The following is a 17,409-nucleotide window of genomic DNA, read 5'->3' as shown; positions in this document are numbered from 1 at the left end:
TGATATTTGACATGATAATTGTAACATTGTTATTTAAGCTCTAAATCTTATTTCTTTCCCATAATTTCTTTAATTTTTGTATAAAATACAAAAAATTTCCTGAATATTCAATAATTTCATATCATTTCCTATTATAAAAATAAAATTTTTAATTGTTAATATCCTTTGAATTGAAATTTTTAATATTTAAACTTTAAAAACAAATATTACTGGAATACAGTTGCCCTGTTATAAAGCAAATATAAAAGAATTCCAAAAAAATTAAATTTCACTTCATAAATCTTTAATTGTCATTTCAAGGCGAAATCTTGAATACATAATATTATAGCAAATTACATACATATACATATATTGTGTGAATACATATTTGTATATATATATAGCTAGTATTAAAATTTATGTAAAAAGGATCTCAACAATGTTTTTATTACAAATAAATAATATAAATGCTCTTCTTGATTTCAAGATATTAATGGCTCTATAAATATTTTTATTTATTTTCCTTTTAAAAAAATATTATAGATACTTTAATTGAGATTTGGACCGAAAAATCACATTTTAAAATATTGGAAAATTTTTATACTATATATGAGTATATGGTTAAGGATTATTATATTTTAAGAACTAGCACATATTATGTACATATATAAATAATTCCTGTATGATTTTGTTGTTTTAAAAAAATTAGAATTTATTGGAAATTTTTAACTTCTTTTTCAATCAAATTTTTTATTGTGAACTTAATAAAATTTGAGTTATGGAATAATAATTCGAATTCAAAATAAAAATATAATATTAAAAAATTTTATTTATTTAAATTAAGGATACAAAATTAAAGGATAATAGTTTAATGTACGAAAATAAATTTTACAGAAAATTTTAATTGTATGGTAGAATAGCAGTTGTAATAAACCGTATGGCACTCCTAATAAATTAGCATCAAAGTATTCAAAAAATTCAGGTAAACACGGCTTGTAAATTTATTTTAATTTCAAGAATCTCTTAAAAAAAATATTTTTGTAAATTAATCATTTTTTGGAAATTAATTTCTTCTCACGTCCTTATATTGCATATATTTGGGGGCATGTCCATATATTCAAAGAATTTCTTTGTTAATTTTTGAATTAAAACATTTTCTAAAATTAAAAAATTATTTTCAATTTTAAGGTAAAGATATATTTTGTTATATTGGTAAAGCGATAAAACACTAAATATGTAGCTTTGGTTAGAGAAAATTTTATTCTTAATATAGAATTTATAACTGGAACTTTTTTGAAAAATGTGTAGGTCTTTATGGCGAATATAAACATTAAATTTTGTTTTAGTGTTGCAAAGACTAGAATTTTTTCCATATTGTAATACTTTTAAATTAAGATCATTTAAGAATAGATAAACTTATCTGTAAAATGTGTTACAAAACATTAATATACATGCATTATAATAATTACAATAAATTCCAAAAATATAATTAAAATTATATTTTAATCAAAAATAATAAATGTTATGAATTATACAGAAATAATATAATATTGCTTAGAAGATGAACAGAGATTTTATCTGTTATTTCATTTACAGTACTGTTATATACAAAATTATGCAGAAGCACTTTATTATATTATATGAGAATAAAATATAATATTTTTGCATAGAGCAAAAATAACAAACTTATTTTAAAAAAATTGCTGCATAATTTTCTTATCATTATCTTCAAAATCTGTAATACTTATACAACACTTTACTCTATTTACAGATTTTGTATTTATCGTAGCATAATTTAAAAAAAAATATTCTCTGAGAAAAAAACATAACAAATTTATTTATGACGAGAGACAATTTTGTCTGTTATATAAATTAAATTTTGTATGTTAAATTAAAATATAGAAAAAAAATATTTTGCAGAATACAGATTTCTTAAAACATTGCAAAAATTTGTTTGAGTCAACATAATTTTTCTAAAAGAAATATTTATATAAAATTATTCTGTATTGTATAAATACTAAATACAATTTTATTCTAAAATACCATTATCAAGGACATGTTATTTTTGTTTCTATATAAATAATGTATAGGTAAATATGTTATAATTCAAGGACGAAAATTTTATGATTTCTATTATTATATGTTTATAGCTATATATATATAAAAGATTATTATTATAACAACCGTAATATTTTAAATAATTATGACGCATCAACATATTATTATCATTATTATTTTTGTTGTTCATTAGAAATGTCATGGCAAAACATAAAATAAAACAAAAATATTTTCTGTTTTAGTTATAATATTATTGACGTCATAAAAATATTCGTAAAATAATTTTTAAAATATATAAACAGAAATTTTATATAGTATATGTAAAAAGAAATATTTATTTATGAAAAATATTTTTCATTATTTACATTACATTTTATGTTAATTTATTTATTATAAAGAAAACATAAGATAATAAAATAAGCAGACTGAATAGTGTAAGCAGACCTTTATTCAACAGAGCGGTATTTACATAGTACGGTAATCTCCACCTATACTATTTTAAGATATCCTGACCTATATTAATTGCAGATATATGTATGTAGGGCAGTATGATCCGCATGCCCATAAGTCACTAAGAGTAATTTAGCTACCGAGGTTTATAAAGAATTAATAAATTAAATTCTAACATTTCGACAGGAAGATGAACAAAAAACTGTGAAGATGATCAAGGTGTAAAATAATTTCGAATTAATATTACAAATAAAATTATGATAACAATAATTATAAAATAAAATATTGAGCTCATTTACAGCTATAATTTTGTAAATAAATATAAAATTTATGTAAAAATAAAAGCATAATTACCATTATAAATTTAATAATCTTAAAATTATATTCGAAATTATGTAAAACAAAATTTTCATATCAACTTTTCAAAAATTCTATTTAGAATTATATAATATTCTTTTAACATATTTCACGATTTACATATACATATGTATAATTTAAATATACCGTGAAAATAGTACCGTTTAATAATTTCCGCAATATAAAAATTCTAACTTATAATTAGGTACCTAATAAGCATAATATTTCTCAAAAAAAAAAAAAATTTCTATTTACAGTATTGCTCTTTTTGTATTTAAAATAAACTGTAAACATAATTTTCTCTATACTGTTATAAAACCTGTAATCAGTATTTGTAAATTATATGATGTTATCTGTACATTATCTACCTGTTAAATTTCTTTTAATATTAAAAATTGAGTATGTATTTTTTATTCTCTCGTAACAATTTGTATACTATTACAATAGTGTTATAATTGTAATTGTATTGAATAAACGCTGTAAATTAATGAGAAAATTTTTGTTTTATCTTTTATATTTTCTTTGTTGTTTTTATTATTTTTATTATTTTAATGTTTTCTAATATATATAAAAAATTTCTGAAGAAATTTTTCATTTTTTATTGAAAATTTTCAGCAAGGTTATTTTTGATTTTTCTCTTTTTTCTATGGTTTAGGTTTTCAGTACCATCGTTGTCGTAGCCGTGTTGTCGTCATATTTAAAGGCGACGGTTAATTTTCTAAACAAAAAAAAAACAAAATAATAAAACAATAATTAAAAACTAAATATTATTTTTTTTGTGTTTTATTTTATTTAACCTGAAAAAAGTAAAATATTTTTCTAACAAGGACTATTCTATGCCTATATTCGGTGAATCTTGTTAAGTAAAAATTTATTTTTAAATGACAATTATTACCAACTCTCTGTATTCGAATCTGTGTTCGTTTATTTGTTATATATGCAAATAAAAATGTGACATGTAAAGAAATAATAAAAAAAAAAAAGAATTTTTTCTTCTTCTGAAAAAATAAAGGAAAAGAAAAAGGATTAAAATTTATTATAAAAATTTTTTTTTATATTTACGCGTCATCATTATTTTTATTTCCTGTTTTTCTTGGTTTTCCACATATATAAGAGAAATTTCTGATTTGATTCCTGTGTGATTTATAGTGGTGTAATAAAAAAAATCATTTCGAAAAATTTTCTTCTTGTGTTTTTTACGCTCTTCCTCTACATTATTTTTTGTGTGATTTCTTGAAAAGTAATGTGATTATTTTTTTTGCTGTTATTATTTTGATTTCAATTTAAATATTCCTCTTAAAACTTTAAATTTTTTTTTTACATAAAATCATATAAGAAATTCGTGAAAATTTTAGAGAAAATTAGGAGTATAATAAAGTGAAAAAAATTAAATATGAAAAATAAAATTATTTAAATTTAAAAAATTTTTCTTCATCAAATTTAATATTGAAATTTGTTCTGTTTTATTTTTAAAATTAAATTCAAGGATCTATAATAATTTTATAATAATATTAAAGTGGAATTTATTCATATAATAAAATGTGTAGAGAAGAAAACGGATACATAAAACATAAATTTTAAAAATTAAAATAAGAAAATTTTAATTAAAATATTTTTAATAATTAAAAAAAAAAAAGTAGAACAAAAGTAAAGGAATAATTACTCAGAAATTAAATAAAGGATAATTTGAATGTGCGTATGTATTTTATTGCAGTTTCAATATTACAAAAGGTAAAAAATTTTTCTTTGAGAAATTTTTACTTTGCTTATGATTTAATAAGAACTTTTTTTTTTTAAATTAATTATCAATGGAAGATGAAAAGGGTGTAATAAATTTGAATTCTGAATATAAAACTTTTTAAATAAAATTGTATTTTTTGAAAATTACTAAAGGTTTTTGTTCAATTAATTTGATAAAATATTATGAAATTTTGTTGGAAATACTTAAGAAAGTTGAAAATTTTAAATTTTTTAATGATAATCTTAAGAAGTGTTAATTGATTATTTTAATGCCTGGGTGGAGATATTTTGGTTCAAAGAAAAACAAATTGCTAAATTGAGAATTGTAATATTTTAATTAAGATTGAGTGTTAATTGTTTCAGAAACTAATGTGCGACTATCCCTATATGAAAATCAATAAATTGTAATCACATTACCTTAGTATTTAAAATCAACTTAAAGAGCCTTTACCCCTTATTGCTTAGCCCGATCTAATTATTAATAATTCATAAAGGAATGAATTTCGGGTGGTATTTGATTTTTACTTAAATTTTTGAAATTTCTTTTAAAAATATTCTATCAATTACGGTTTACCAGCAAAACGATTTAATATTTCGGACAGAAATCTCATTGATTGATTTTTCTTGGATTTTGTTTGCAACATATTTTCAATTTTTATTGAAGGATTTTCGAAAATTTTATCCGAACAGCAAAAATTGTAATTTTGTACAAATTAAAGACAGTTTAGTTAAAACTCTACCGTTCTATCTTTAAGAAGTGAATTTTCAAAAATTTTTTGTGAATTTGCTTGGAAATCTTCTATTTATTTCATGACATCCGTACAAATTTCTCTAGACCATCCAGGAAATGTGCTTAAATGGAAACCAATTAAAGTTATAAATAATTTTTTTTTTTAAATTCTATATCCAATTTCATGCATTAAGTTCTTCATTTTAAAGAGTATATAAATTTCTTTTCTTATTTATACTTGTAATTTTGAATGCTCATTTTTCTTTACTATATATTATACTAATGCTTAATCTTATTAGTATAATATTCATATATATCCTTTTTACTTTTTGCATAATATAACAAAATGTAATATAGAATAGTTCATAATACTTACATAAATTAACTTTTCAAAAAAAACGAAATCGCACATTGAGTCACATTGAATTAAAGAAAATAATTTATACAATTGCAATTCGTGCATAATTCTATAATCAAAATCATAATAAAAAGGTAGATGTATGAGAACACCTGACGATGGTTGGCGGCATACGTTTGACTATATATGAATAATGTTATGTAAATATGAAATAATATTAAAATTAAATTCAGTATATCCTTTTAATTTTTTTCTCTTTTTTTTCGTTTTTTTTTTTTTTTTTGCAATTCATGCTGTCTGTATTGTGCTTTTTTTTAATATGATTTGAAGGAAAGAAATATGAATAGAATTGAATTATAAAATCCAGAAAAAAGAAAAAACAAATGTTATTTTTAACAGCAGAATCCGTTTTAATTATACATGCTGTTTATTTAAGACACAAACCAGCTTCAAAATAAAGTTTTAATTATTATTAGCCGCTTATGTAATTTAAATGTAGAACAATTTCTTTTACAAAAATTATAACAGTTCAAATAGGAAAATAACTCACCGCATTAATTAGAATTATTGACAGTTTATAAATGGGATGGTGATTTATACGAAAATTGTATTATATAGGAATAAAGAGTTTATGATCTATAAATTTAAATATTGAAAATTTGACATTTATTTTGTATACCGTAATGTTAAGCTAATCACTGGAGTAAAATCTCTAACTGCCTTTACAAATTTTAATTATAAAATGGAGTTGTTTAGAGTTTTATATTTTTCGAATGTTATGGGTATGTATAACAAATTTTGAAACTGTTATACATATTAATATTTCATTAATTTTAAGTACTGTTGAATGTTATTTTCGCTATATAACTTTTGGCGGTTATATAACACGAACATTTTTCGAATATATTTTATTTGAGTTTAACTGTAATCATATACTAGTGTATTTATATTAATGAATTAAATGTAATTGTATTATTCTTTAGAATGTATGATTATAACTTATGTATATACATATACAGGGTGATTCTGAAAGTTATACAACAACATAGACAATTGGTTCGGAAGATCGAAAATGGGTAAAACTTTTGTTCTGAGATTTCAACGAATTTTTTCGAAATTTTTACTTATCCAGGTTTTTTGATTATAACTTCGGTACAGAAAAAGATAGAAACTTCAAACAAACAGTTTCAGACTAGCTTAAAAAAGGACTCAAAATAGAAATGCTGTTTGATTCTGTATTTTACCTAACTTCGGAATACTAAGCATTCGAACTTTAGGGAAAATCCAATTTTTCCCTTGTTTTTTTCAGTTCTTTATAGCTAGGTAATTTCGTAAGAAATTTTTTAAAACCTTGAAATTTTTATAAAATTTTGTCCCGCTGCTTAAGCTTTAATTTAAGTCCTTAAACATTAAAAAATTATTTTATTCTTTAATAATCAAAAAAATTTGGATATGTAAAAATTTCGTGAAAATTCTTTAAAATCCCTGGAAATCGGAAATCCTTGAAATTTGGCACCCAGTCTTTTATCCATTTTCGATCTTCTAACCAATGGTATATGTTGTTATATAACTCTGAGTCACCCCGTATATATCATGCAAATCTAGTTCTATTTATTATTACATAAGAATGCCTTATAGATATAGTATTTTCTTGAATATTATATCTTAGATTACAAATTCTATAATATATATATTCAATTTTGTATAATAACAAATCGAATTAAATAGAAATGAAAATTTTAAAATAAAATCTAAATAAGAATGAAAATAGAAAATCTCTTTTGAGATTTTTTGTCTATTTTTATAAAATTTTTTCTCTGAAATTTAGATTTTGTATTATGATTCTTATTAATAATAAGAGTACGTTAATAAAACGATTATGCGAAATTACTTTAACTTTTATAGCAGTTATAAGCGGATTTTCTTTATTAAAATAAAACAATTATCATTTACAGATGCTTTCACTTTATACATGCTTATTTTTCCGAAAGTACGTGAATAACTAGAAAATGAGAAATCAATTTCAAATCCCCCTATCTCTGAAATTGTTGAAATTTGACACTTACTCCGGAACACGTTTTTAATCCAGTAACCAATGTCGTGTATTATTGCATCACCCTCTAAATGAGATATTTCATATTTTCTAAAGTTCATGTAAGCTATTAAATCACAAACCATTTCCCGAGAAGACGATGTGAGCTTGGCGAAAAACTTGTATAAACTAGCAGATAGAATTGAAACTAAAACGAACCTTGTTGTGAACTTTCTTGTAAATCTGTTAAAAAATTTCAAATAATGTGCATTTCTTTTTTCTAAAAATTGTACAATATTTTTGTTTTTTATAATTTTCAATTAAAAATTTAATATTGAAAATTTTATTCTATAAATGTTATGATTCCATAAAATATAAGTATGAATACTTGTATTTCTACCCAAATCTTAATAATATTCAAAATTTATTTTGCATGTTTATATATTATGTAGTGAGGGTGTAGAATTCAATTTAAATATTTCAAAAATATGAGTGAAAGTGAGATCATTAATTAAAAAAGTTAATTTTAATTAAATATATTATGGAATTATGATCAGTTTAAAATTAAATTCAAAATAATTATAAAATTAATTATAAAATTGTTTTAATAGAATTTTCAAATTAAGTGAACATTATGTGTGTAAATGATATTTTTGGGAAACTGGATTGTGTGTGCTCATAAAATATAAAATATTTACTATCATATTAAAAATTTAGAAACTCGTTACAAAATCAGCAAAATTTCAACTTACCACTTGAAACAATTACAATTTATTCCTTTCAATGCAAACCTCAATATGATTTATAACAGCAACTTATGAGTATTACCAGCGATGGTAATTGTATATACTAGCACGTAAAATAGTATTATGTACAAGAAGAATCCTTGAATTACGAAAGCTCACTTAAAAAACAAATTACTGATATCTAGAGGTGAAGTATTCTAATATCAGCGTATTGCTTTGAATTAGGTTGATCTAGCTGTCTTTTGTATTTATAAATGGTATAATGCCATTGGAACTAATGATGTGTTGTTTAAGCATTTTAAGATTTTTAGAGGCTGTCTTCCTAAACAAGCCTATATGTATTTTTTTTCCAAGAAATGTTTGGATAAAATCTTAATCTCTTAAATCTTTCATTTATTATATTCGGAAAATTTTCAGAACTTTTCCTTTCAATTAATTTGTTTAATAAGGATTTCAATTATTCTTTTATGAAAATTTATTTTTAATTTTCAATCATCACAAAATTGTTATCGATTAAATATTAATTATTTTAATTTTATTTAATATTTTTACTTTATATTTAATTTTTTTTTGTATTGATTAAAGGAATAATTTAAACTTTGACATTAATTTTATTATCATTTGACTTTTATGTAAAAAATTATAATTTTTTTAATATGAGAGAAATATTTTCCAAAAAATTATAATTTCAATATACCAAAATATTTTGTACATGTTCCCATGTATGTATGCATGTGTTGTACATTATTATGTATAGGATAAATTTATTTTCACTTAATAATCACTTTATTACATTTAAAATCCTTTTTTTAAATAAACTTGTATTTAAATATTTAAATATTAATTAAAAAAAGAAAAAAAGGAAATGGGAAAAACCAAAATAATAATTGTAACAAATTTTCTGGCGAAAGGCGAAAAATTTTAAATGAAAAATAAAAATATTTTTTTGTTTGCTTTAGTATTGTTTTTCTCCCCTATATTTAAAGGGCATTTTGTGATTTTTAACCTATAGAAAAATTGAAAATTACTGCATTTTTATCTCACAACTAGTTGTAGTACAGTTGTATAGTGTGTACCAAATTTATTGTTTCATTCATAATGCAGGTAGTTGGAATCACATTTGGGAATATTTTGAAACCTCATTGATTTTTAGTCCATTTCCAATTAGCCGCTTCAGTTTAATTTTTAAAATAGCATTGAATTATATTATATCTTCGTCACAGTAAAATCGACTCAATATCCAAATTATCAATCATAATTTGGGGACGTAGAGGCCTACCTACAACGTACCGCAAATGGGCTGTGTGCTATTCCACCTTTTCCTTTTGCAAGGGTTGTAGCTATCCCTGGATGGCTTGTTCTTGTAGTTGAATACAAAAAAATATAAATTCTGTTCAGTAAATCACCGTTATTTACAGGTTATGTACTATGATTCAACGTAAAGACTTCAGGTTAAAAAATTATTGGAAATTTCCTTAAGTTTCCCAGCAACTTAAGTGACATCATCTTTCCAAAGGCAGATAGTTTAATTCGAAGTGATATTCGATTTTCGTCCGTGATTGTTCTTTCTCTGTTACTTGTCCTTCCAAGTTTTATTTTTAGTAACAAGAAAATAAAATCGTCAAATGTAACGGTCGGAACTTTAATTACGGTAAAATGAGGAATAATATTTAAATTATAAATTGAAATATGAAGATCGCGGAAGAATTACCGTCTTAGCTGTAAAGGTATTCGATGTGCCGACCGTGTGTAATAAAATATATCACATTTCATTTAATGTTTTGGTGTAGATAAATACTAGAACAGTAAGAAACCAAAAAGAGGCTAAAATTTTTGTGTGCACAAACTAACAAGAGGATAAAATTTTTGTGTTTTATACGTCCACAATGTTGATACCGAACACCTTAATAAGAAATATAAGAACTATTTAGAGAACGCTTGCAACGGAATGAAAATGAAATAATGGGACTACTAAAAACTATTGAGAAAAAAATATATGGAGCGATTAAATGACTTAAAGGATGACAAAAACCGAAGTTTTATGTTAAACTACTCATTTTTATAAATGTGAGACACACTATACATCCCTTTAAATACCCAAAGAATAATCATTTGTAAAGGCATATTTTATGTATGAAAAAGCTCATGATTCAATTGTCTAATTATTATCCTATAGTTAACAAGATATTCAATATAATTTTGTTTTTCGTATAAATAAAAATTGGATTGTAAATAATTAAATTTTGACCGAAATTTTTGGAATAGTAATTTTTAAGGAGAAAATAATGAATACAAAAATTTTCCTGTTTATTTTATTTCTACATGTATGACATGCTGTAAGTATATATATAGCAAAATGTCCTTTTTTATACATTTATGAAAACATCAATTGTTATAGTTTTTTTTTTCAACAGTAAAGCGGAAAAAACAAATGTTATGAATTATAAGTGAAAAAAATTATACAAGGACGTCATTTTAAATAATTCTTTTTTTTTGTTTTGTTTTTCCTGACTAAGTAGTTTTTAATTAGAGCAAAAATATATATTTTTTTAATTTATTTTATCTTTTATTTATGAAGCATACATTCATACCAACACGAGCTTCTCTCACATAAATGTATATTTAATAATAAGAATATGCTATCGACGTGGGCCCGAAATTGGAAAATCAGGAAGTTATGTTGAATGCTTTTAATAATTAAACCAGATTTTTCCGACATTTTTATATTTTTATTGTGTTGACATTCCAGTACAACTAAAATTTATTTTTTAACTTTCGATTTTTAGCAGTTTCTCTTATAAATGAATGATGGCCCGTCAAATCATTTGAGTTCCTCGGATGTTTTGTTATGAATTTGTTTATTAATTTCCCATTTGGTTTGAATTAAATTTTTGAAAAGACAAAAATTTCCTGTTAATTAGGAAGTTTTATTTGAATTTTTAATTATTTTTTTTGTATGAAAAACGCAAATTATATTTACTATGGGGCTATAGGAAAACTAATTGTATAAAATTTTTTGAAATTAAATGCATTTTGGAGCAATTTTCAATGAGAAATTTGATTGCCGTGATCGTATGAATAATATATCGCGCGAGTTATATATGAAATTAAGGACTCTTTGGAGATATTCTTCTTTTTTGTCGCAGGATACTCAGATAAGGTTGGTGAATACTTCCGAGTTGTTTCACTTTATCTACTGCGGCAGTGTTTTTTCTTTCATGGGAGTCGCTTCATCAAGCCAAAGAGAGTTTTCAATGGCTGCACCACAATTGCTGTAAATAGAAAAAAATTTGACAGAACGTCATATTAAATTTTTTAATAGGATCATTGATGGTTGTTGTCCGGTTTACTTGGCTCACAAAATTAGAAGAGCCACTCGTCGAGGTCATCCAAATGGGAGGCGACTTTCACAAAGAACGACAGGTTGGAATAGTTTTCGATTATTTTAATTACAGGTCCATTTTTTGTTTGAATATTATATTGGGCCTTAAAAATATTATAATATTTCTGTAAATTTCTGTAACAGATTGCATATTATATATAGTGTTGTCCGAATATCTGATAATATTTCGGAAAAATTTACATTTTTGATTTTCATCTCTTTGTTCTTCCATTTCTCGAATTCCAATAATTTTCATAATTAAATTGTTATCCTAAATCAAAGAAATTTTTTTAACAAAAATTATTGGATTTGCGATCCTTGTTTCAAAAATCAAAAAAAATTTTTTTTAAGTTTTATTACAAAATTGTGTTGATTAAAAACCCCAGTCGAAAGTGGATATTACCTTATATGAAATTTATTGCGTAGGTGATTTAAATTAAAAAGTTTATGATAAAAAATAATCCTTGAAAATTTTCATCAGATATCTTTATTATATACGAATGAATTCTAGATCTTTTCTGTATTAAAAAAAAGTAGTAGAAGAAAATCAATCCTTAGAAAGGTTTTTTTAAAATTATAGCTACTTTGTTAAAAATAGAGAAAGAAAAGGGACAGTTGACAGATTCTTTTTATTCTTTGATTTCCTAGAATAATTTCTTAAAACCTTTAATACTTTGAAGGATAATTTAATTTAGTTGAGAAGTTTTTTTTTAAAATAGCAAAAAAGGATAATTTTATTAGGATTATTTTTTAATAATATATTTTTGGTTTATACAATAAGTTATTTTTTTTCTAACCTTAATCAAGTTTAATAAGAAAAATGAAATATCCTTTTTGTTCTAAGAAAATTTTAAATTTAAAAGTTAATTTTTGTAATATGGGAAAGATAAGGTTTTAAGACAATTTTAAATAGAGGTGCTAAGGTGGTTTCTTTGAGATTCTTAAAGTAAATTTTTTCAAGACTATTAAAAATATATCGGGAAATTTGGTTAGTTTTGAATTTTAATTAAGAGTCCTTGATTGGTTTTTCTTTGTGTTCTCATACAGAATTGAAACAAGAAGAATTCAATAGTTGTATTCAATAATTCAGGTTATTTTTAAGGAAATTAAACTTTAATATAATTTTAAGAAAATGTTAACAAATTTGAAAGTTACTATGCAGTCTGTATGTCAACTGTATTAATCTGGAAGGTTCAATTTAGTTTGAATTACAAGATTCGATTTTGAAATATTTCACGATCTCATTAACTATGAGCTAACCCATCGGTGCGATCCTAAAAGAGAGGAAACGACATTTTTTTTTTAATTTATTTGTTTTATCTCAACCCTCTTCCGTGATTATGAACAGTCCTTAAATTCATTGCTTAATAAACCAAAAAAGCAAATCCTAAATGTGTTTCTTGTGTTGGGAGATAATTCTGCATTTTATATTTATAGAATATAAGAAAAATATTTTTTGCAAAACCTCTATTGAAGCTGGGTCTCACATGACAAATTTCTAAAAATCTTCTGAAACAAGAAATGTAGATTTCATTTAAGCCAACAATATCCCAAATAAAACAGTTTGAAAACTCTCATTTTTTTTATGCTATAATTACCCAAGCTTTTAAAGGTTTTTTAAAATTACGTTTTGTTTTAGAAACCATTGTGCGAATTTTCCCAGAAAATTCCCAAATGGGGTTAATATTATACAGTAATGAACCTTCAAACTTAGAGATGAGTTCAAAATTCTTTAAGATAAAATTTTCTTATACAAGTATTTTATTACAATGTACAGAAACCATCTAGACCTTAAAAAATTACCCTGCTTCTAAAATTTTTTAATTTCCTTATTAATTTTTAAAAATAATTTTGATTTTAATTTTATAATATTTTTCAAACATTCTTTGTATTATTTGCTTTAACAATTAAAAAGTTAAAAAGAAAATTAAAAGATAAAAAAAAAATAAAAATAATTTATAATTAATGTTCTCCCTTCTATTCTCTCACCCACATTCTCTCTCTTTCTATGTTACTTTCTCATTAGAGCTTTTATCTTTTTAATTTTTTGCTTATACAGCCTTTTTGTATTTATAGAGTTTGGTGATTCAAAAGAGAGGGAAATAATGTTAAAATCAGTCAAATATTAAAAATCTTTTTTTTGATTTTGTTTTGTATTTTTGTTTTCTAATATAATAGAAATGAAAATCCTTGAAATATTTTTACTGATACAAAGAGAAAATTTCAAATCATTAAAAGAAACAAAACTTGTTAAAATAAACTAAAAAAAAATTTTTTGATTTTCTTTTCAATATCGCTATATGGGAAATTTTAAATCTGTTTAACTTTGATTAAAAATTTAATTTTTAAATAAATAAAATGTTGACTACAGAGTTGATTATCTTAATTTTTGTAAAACAATTTTATCGGTAATAAAGCACACTGGTCATTTTCTATATTGCTGATTATTTTGTTATTACCAGTTAATTTTTAGTAGGATTTTCTTTACCCATATATACGGTGTTAATCCCTATTCAGAGTGGTAATTAAAAGATGTAGTTTTGCTTTGTATTCTTATAGGTTTTATTAACACTGACTTGATAATGAAATATTACCGAAATTTCATGGACTAGGAAAAAATCTACACGAGCGAGAAGTTCATACACTCCTAGAAGTTGTTTTTAAATTCTCATTATTTATCAGAAAGAATATTCGAGTGCCTTTGGTCCTGACTCAGGTGTCCTGTAAAACAAATATGCACTGCATTAACAATTTCACGGAGAGAATTCTCATCTAATTCCCACCCAAGTTAATAATAATTTTAAACTGTGTTATGAAAATTTGAAATTCTCATGACAGTATAACAAAACTCAGCAAATAATAGGAAAATAGAAAAATAAAGTATGGGAAGAAAAAACTATTTCGGTTCTCTCAGCTACTCTATTGTTTTTTTGTTGTTGTTTACGATGTTTTTAAAACTTGATTGCTCAGTGATCGTTTTGAATACAGCAAAAAGAGAATAAATTTATTTTAAATAAAAAGGAAATGTTATTGGGTGCTCATCTTATTCTTGTACACATATAGGTATTTCATTGTTCAAACTGATTAATAAGGATAACAGTTAGGACAGTTTCGAAAAATCAATTTCTTTTATAACCCTGAAAATATGCCTGAAATTTAAAGTTAATCAAGGAATTCTGTTAATTGTATTTCAGCATTATCGAAAAAATTTTTTAAGATGCTAAGAAGGAACGATCATTCTCGCTACAATATAGTAACAATAAAATTCTGCGATCTTTGATTTTGTTTTCCTAAATAATTTTGTTTTCTCATTTCTTTTACAGTCTTTACTCTCATGCACTTGTTGTTAAAATCTACGCTTTTAATATTTCTTCTATAACTTCTATATATTACGAAATTTAATATTAAAGAAGATGAAGAGGGACAAAATTTTATTATTTATTGAAAAGTTATTCTTATGTATTAAGAAGCTGTAATACAACTGTTGGTACATAATTATTATTAAACAAAATTCAGATTATTTATGTAAGTGAAAAGTAAAAAGCCCAAAAAAAAAAAATTGAATTTACATAAATTCCATTTTCCATTTTCTTTTTAAAAATTTATGGTTTTGTTTTCCTAACTTATCAATACAAGTACCTAGTATACAAATTTCATATCAGATTTTATTTTTAATGTTAAATATTCATTTTGTGTTTGAAAATGCTTGTAATTTTATTCACATTATTTTTTTTTTTTTTGTGGTATAATGAAAAGCATATTTTTCTCAAGGATATTCAAGGAATTTTGATTTAATTTTTACTGTTTTTTTTTGGATTTCAGATAATTTTTGTTCTTTTATCAATATTTATACTAGCGGAAATTTTTTTCTGTCTTAAAAAAGCGAAAAAAAAAAATATTTTTTTACTCTCTTATAAAAATATTTTTGTCAGTAATTTATAGATAAATCTAAGCTAATTTCCATTTATGAATAATTTTTAAGATATAAAGAAAAAATGAAAAGGAAAAATATTTTATCAGTAAAATCTTTTAATTGTTTGGTTGCTGCTTTTAAGAATCTAAAATTTTGAAAATCTTTGTTGATTCCTGTATATATGTAGATACGTGAGTAACTGCAATGAATGTGCTAAATTCGAGTAAATATTATAAAGATTTTTAATGAAATTCTCAGTGTGTATGAGATATGAGGAGTTGTTGGGGTTGTCTTTGGGGTTTTCAAAATTTTACAAGAGAACACTGATTGCGTGTAATTTTATTAAGTCGGTATTTTGTGAGAGTAATGTTATGTAGATTGGAAAATCACTTAATAATTCCAAGTCATTAGATCTGACTTGCAATAAAGAAAACGAAAACTCTTTTATTATGAAAATTTAAGTGCTTCATTATTAATTCTTAATTGATTGAATGACAATAAAAAGTTTTGTGTTAGAAATTAATCAAAAATATTAAAAAAAATTTAAGTATTGAAAAATTACTTATACTAGAAGAGGAGTAATTGTATACTATTGTTAACATGTTTCTTGAAATTTTATAAAATATTTTGGAATTGCATAAAGTGCCAGTGGATGTGTGCAAATTGTTATCAACAGTAACCTGAAACCACGAGCAAAGCGTTCTCAGAAAATAATGAGAATAGGCTAGAACCAGTTGCGAATATTTCACGGTGAATTTGCAAAATTAGAGAAAAAAATGGCAAGTTTATCAGCACATCTTCTGTGGAGAATGAGTAGCACATGAGTCTTAGTGTCTTAAAAAAATCGATCCGTATTTTAACATTCTTGTGTTTCCATAATCACACCCATAATTAAGACTTGAAGTACATTTTTTTTATTCTACTGTGAGGAGTGTAGACCTGGTCTAGTGCATGTTATCGTAGACAACCATGAACCAGTTTCTTGGGTCAATGAGCTTTATTAGGTATGTTGACGAGCCTACCGTAATAGTGAAGTACATATATTATTCATATTTCTTATATGAAATTTATTAAATGAATTGGAATTGTAGTAATAACAAAGAGCATTGAATTGTTAAGAGTTAACGATTCCGGTTCAATGTAACACGATGAATATGCACTAAATTTTATTTTATGCTTTTATAGTAATTAAAAGTCTCTTCTCGTCTGAACTTGTTTAACTTACTTTTCAAGTAAATCTCTTTTAACAATTCTCCATACATCCGCTATACGGTTCCTGCGTTACTTATTGTTCTTTTGCAACATGAAAACAAAGTAAAGTCAAAAGTGTATACAAAGAAAAGTGAAAAACATTTTTAAGTATAATGTTGATAGCCAAGGTTTGGTGGGTGTTGGCGTTTTAATACTATAAAACGCATGTTATACACTTATACTTAACACGTTTCCGCAATATATATTTTTTTCAATTATTTTCAAAAAAAAAAAAAGGAAATCTTAAAAATTATTTGTTTTGCGTTAACTTTTTCGCATTTTATTTGTTTATTTTTTTATTTTATTTTTTCCCGATCTTAATTGTTTTGCGCTTTGTGTGTAAGCATATAAACATCATAGCATCAATATTTATGGACATTAAAGAATATTGATTTTGATAAATTGAAATGTTT

The sequence above is a fragment of the Condylostylus longicornis genome, unplaced genomic scaffold (assembly GCF_029603195.1).
Source record: "Condylostylus longicornis isolate FDR11 unplaced genomic scaffold, ASM2960319v2 ptg000077l, whole genome shotgun sequence".
NCBI lineage: Eukaryota > Metazoa > Arthropoda > Insecta > Diptera > Dolichopodidae > Condylostylus > Condylostylus longicornis.
Note: the sequence above shows the minus strand (reverse complement) of the source record.